The sequence below is a fragment of the Octopus bimaculoides genome, chromosome 3 (genome assembly GCF_046866305.1).
Source record: "Octopus bimaculoides isolate indiv1 chromosome 3, ASM4686630v1, whole genome shotgun sequence".
Lineage (NCBI taxonomy): Eukaryota > Metazoa > Mollusca > Cephalopoda > Octopoda > Octopodidae > Octopus > Octopus bimaculoides.
The window spans coordinates 86,465,093-86,470,442 of NC_142930.1; the positions used below are offsets into that span (position 1 = coordinate 86,465,093).

The 5,350-nt window shown below is 35.3% G+C and overlaps 1 long non-coding RNA gene across 1 annotated transcript in view; it reads left to right on the forward strand.

Moving 5' to 3' along the window:
- Window positions 1-3,469, forward strand: part of LOC128247305 (uncharacterized) — a 15,215-nt gene extending 11,746 nt beyond the window's left edge. Inside the window, exons 2-3 of the long non-coding RNA XR_008263679.2 lie at window positions 175-322; window positions 3,320-3,469. This is a non-coding gene — a long non-coding RNA (uncharacterized LOC128247305). The remainder of the gene's footprint in view (window positions 1-174; window positions 323-3,319) is intronic.
- The last annotated feature ends 1,881 nt before the right edge of the window (window positions 3,470-5,350 follow it).

Here is a 5,350-nt window from a genome sequence, read left to right on the forward strand (position 1 = left end):
TATATAATTCTGTCGTCTGAAGCTGTATTGTCATGCTCATGTTATATCGTCATTATTCCTCTCTTCCATGCTACTTCTAGATTACTTAATTCAAGTGTGTTTGTATTTTTTCTTTCAATACTATGAGCTATTGTTATTTCGTGTCTCTATCAAAATTTTCAATTATTTTTCAAGTCATCCCAGCAGCAAGAGATTTGGGGGGAATCTGAGATTCTTGTTTGTGAAACTGAAAATATTTTTACTGTTGCCCGCTGACAATCTCTTACGGGAGTCACAAAGAGAACGCTTGCGTAATGTCTCCTACAATGAGATATAAATAAAGGTAAATTGAATAAATCTTCTGTTATCTAATTGTTAGTATTTAACTTACAACAGGAACATAGTTATACGTTTTTCATCATTCTTTTCTCTTCTTATCCATACTCGCTCTGACCATAAAGTTGATTAATTAGTATTTAGTTGATTACTTAGTATTTAGCTAAAATATCGAAGCACCTAAGTAAACGTTTTAGAGGTCATTAGTTCGCAATACGTTCTATCTAAATTGTATTTTTCCTTCTTATAGTGTCGAAATACGCAGTAAGAGTTTTCCGTTTGGTTATACAGCATTAGATTAAACACATAGAGTTTAATTTTATCAGTGTTGAGTTCGATTCATACAAGGGGTGATTTTGCCTTTAGCGATGCCTACTCTTTATGTCAATAAGAAAGATTAAAAACCAAGGACGTTGCTAGCATCGATTCAAGCTTCCTTACCAAATGTTTGCTCTTTGTGCCCATATGAGAAATATTCATGAATCTGCGTAGAGGACAATTTACTTTAAGCCTATCTACTAGGCTGATGTGAACTGTAAGTACCGTCTAGATGACCTTACGCGAACATTAGGGTAGTAATTTTTATAAAAATGGCAGAGGTGAGGATTGGTAGTGAGTGAACAATTTGCTATGATTAACCAACTTAAGACTGTTTTGAACTTTTAAAATTTGTCCAAAACTATGGTGAAGAAAGAAGAATTATACGGATGTAAGCTCTATTTTGTCTTCCCATTAATAGAGGGGAAGAGGAAAAGTTGCCCTAATATCTGGGTCAGGCTAATTTTTATCAGTTTCCGAATCACTGCACCAGGGAAATCAAAACATCCTTGGAGAAAAAGAAAAATACTCCCCAGGGTTGTTGTGTCTATAATTAGGTTTCTATCCGTGATTGAAGAGATATTAAGCTTCAGTTTAGTCACAAATGCTTCTTGGGAAAACACTTAACATAGCAAAATCATGTACCCACACCCATAAACATATTACGCTCTATGATTATGTTAAAACGAAAACTGTTAATTTATCTTGGTTGAAGGTGAATATCCTTCAAAAGGTGGTTGGATGACAAAGGCTGGTGAGAATTAAAAGCTGGACTAAATGCTATAAACTGTTTTACTCCTATTTGTTCTTAGTTTAAATTCACCTTGGGTCGATAATGTTTGTTTGCGTTACAGAATCCATAAAATACTACCAGTCGTGAAAGAAAGTCGAAATATATTCAGAAAATTTCCCCATTGATTAGTAGCCAATCTTTCAAATCGTTATACTGTTCATATTCTTAAAGCAAGATGGTAGATACGGCACTATCTAAGTTGCGAGTTACTGTTTCAATGTCATGAAGATGTTTTTGTTCTTGGCCACCAGTCATAAAATAACTCTGTGATCAATTCTGTCATTTTAGTCGTATTCATGACTACATTATCTAATGCTGCTTTTCTCGTTTAAGACTGTAGGGTGTATGATTTAAGAGATATTTAAGTGCTATTTCTAGCAGGTATAGGGGCCGCGTACAGGTAGTCTGGTGGGTTCGTTAATAGAAAATAGAAAAACAAGAGAGATGACAGTTTTCACTTCGACTGTAATAAATTAGAGAGATATGATTTGTTATCAAGAATGAGATCTGTAATATTTTTCAACTCACTAAGGCGGCGAACTGGCAGAATCGTTAGCATGCCGGGCAAAATGCTTAGCGGTATTTCGTCTGCCGCTACATTCTGAGTTCAAATTCCGCCGAAGTCGACTTTGCCTTTCATCCTTTCGAGGTCGATTAACTAAGTACCAGTTACGCACTGGGTTCGATGTAGTCGACTTAATCTCTTTGTCTGTCCTTGTTTGTCCACTCTATGTTTAGCGCCTTGTGGGCAATAAACAAATAAATATTTTCAACTCTTTTTCTTCTCCTTCTGAGAGAGAGTGAGAGAGGGTAAGAAAGAAAGAGATCAAGGGGTGCCAATAAGCCATTGTCTAAAAATTGTAAATTCTCGATTGTGTCACTGTGTTAGTAGGGTCTTTATTTCCTCTTCATCTCTCTATCTCCAAAGAAGAGTAATAAATATTATGACAGTTCAATAAGGTACGCTTTTATACACTTCATAAATATGTAGTGACATGTTCGTATTTAATCTAAATGTGGAATTAGGCTCCATGGGTGCTTTTTTGCGGGGTCGTTGGGTACCTCCCCTATAAAAGATAACTTGATTTGCAAATCATAAAACGGCATCCCGTGACCAAACAAAATTCACGGAAACAAATGAGGTCTGCATTACTTCCTGCAACGTTGGTTAGCCCACATTATTTCATAAGGAGTATAGGGCCGATCTCCCGGTTTCTCTGGCATATATATTCGTCCCTGGACGAAATGCCGATCCGTTGCCGGGTTACTCGTTTTTACCAGCTGAGTGAACTGGAGGAATGTGAAATGAAGTGCTTTGCTCAAGAGCACAACACATCGCCCCGTCCAAGATTCGAAACAACAATCTTACGATCATGAGACCAACACTTTAACCACTAACCCATGCGACTCCACATGCAACATAGGTCTGCATCAGTTCGTTTACAAATAAAATTAGTTTAAGAAAGAGGAAGAAACAGTAGGTTTGTTTATTTGTGGCTTAATGTAAAGTGAAAGGATTATGGTGATGGCCTTTGCAGGTCATACAATGCTGGAGGATGAAGGAAGGGAAAAAGAAACTATAAATCATGGATTACTGCAGCGGGAAACAGTACATGGATATATGGAGGTTTTGATTAAAATGGAAATCTAGTTCAAATGCTTGTAACAGAGTAAAACAGCCAATAGGGAGGCGAGGATGGTTTTAAAATGGTCGATGAATTAAGTCTAAAACGATAATCTATAACTTTATAAAAAGAGCTTTTTCTACAAAGAAACAGTGGTTACACCAATTAGAAAATACATTTTATTTGATTTCTTATGTCTTAAAATTGTTGCAAATGTTTTCTCAGTGATGCTTTTCCAAATCGATTCCCAACTTTTTTTAATTTTCAGAAATTTTTACGTTATTGAAAATAAAAGAAAGAAAAGAAGACCTCGAACCCCTCGTTAGAAAAAAAAATACAAATCAGGCGATATGTTTTAACGAAATATCCTGTTTCCTATATTTTCTGACATTCGATGCAAGGAGAGAAAGATTAAAAGAAAAATTCCAAGAAATTAAAATACAAATGTAAATAACTGAATAAATGAAATTTTGTAAGAAAAAAAAATCATTCTTTTTTTATCGTTCTTGGACCTCCTCTACTCCCCGCATCCTTTCTCAGAAATAACCTGGGCCAGGAAGTGATAGGACTCTTGTATAATACACTCACCCACACATTCACACACACACACACACACACACACACAGACATGCACAAATACACACACATACGGAAAGACTGACAGATGCCCTCATATATATATATATATATATATATATATATATATATATATATATATATATATATATATATATATATATATATATATATATATATATACGCAAAATCTTTATCTAAACACACATATGCATACACATATATTTGCACATACATTTGAATGCGCATAATATATAATATTATAATATATATGCATGCACGCACACATACACAGATAGATAGATAGATAGATAGACAGATGTACACAGATAGCCAGCAATATACGTACATATATGCCTGCGCACATGCACATGTGTATACGCGCGCTCGCGCGTATATATATATATATATATATATATATATATACACACACACTTACATATACATATAAGTATAATTACACATCTGTGCATCTGCACGTATACTTATACACATACATTCATATACACACCGACAGGCAACTTACAGCAAGTTATGAAACAGGAAAAAACTTCAGCTCGAGATTTGAGCTGTCTACCTCGGATTTCCTTCCTTATATCTGACACCGTAACATTGAGATCCGGTTATTATTAACCCGTGACATCCTACACGTAGCGCTTTACAACTGCTTTCTCTGTGTCTAAAGTGACTGATGAGTGATGACAATCAAAGGAAAAAAGTGAATATCTTTTAGTCAATAATGAATTATCGATAAATTAGGAATATCGGATTGCAGCAACGGCATTTGAGTCATCATCATCAGCCGTGTTTAGTACATCTATCAACGGTACCTTTATTATTACTATACTCAACAGTACAGTTATTGCCCGTTTGAATACGTTTCTTATTCCATGCGGTGCAAGACCGTTTTTTATTTGTCAACCTGCTCTGTGTTCTGCTGCTTATTATTCCGTCTATAGGTGGTTCCTGGTTCCTGTAACATATTAAAGGTTCTATGAAAAGGGAATACTTGCACTTTGCTCGAAACAGCCTTCATATCCATACAAAATAATGTTGCGAATAGTCCCCCCCCCTACTATTGTTCCCGAAGCCTAACCATGCTGATTCAGAGATAGATAGATAGATAGATAGATAGATAGATAGATAGATAGATAGATAGATAGATAGATAAAGAGAGAAGTAAGTTAGACAGACTGACAGATAGGCAGAGACAGTTGGAGAGACAGATAAATACAAAGACAGAGAGGGAGAGAGAGAGAGAGAGAGAAAGAGAGAAGAAGAAGAAGAAGAAGAAGAAGAAGAAGAAGAAGAAGAAGAAGAAGAAGAAGAAGAAGAAGAAGAATGGTTAGTACTTTATTCATCGACTCAGGAAAGATGAAAATTGAGGTTATCCTCAGTGGAATTTGAATTAAGAGTCAGTATAAGACAAATAGTGTAAACGCTTACAAGTTAAACGAATGTAATAAGATTCTGAGGTGGCAACTTTCTTTTGCCCGCTTAGATTTATGTTATAGACATCTAAGTTGAACACTTAAAAGGGTTCTATTTACATGTAGTACCAAGTAGAAAACTTATATTTTACATAAGCAATGAAGAAATATCAAAATAAATTACGAATTTCATGCAGAAACTAACACCTACTGAACTGTGTTATAACTGTATTTAGCTTTATCCTACGGGATTATGAGGACAACCTTAGCCGATTTTTGAAGACGTTTAGGAG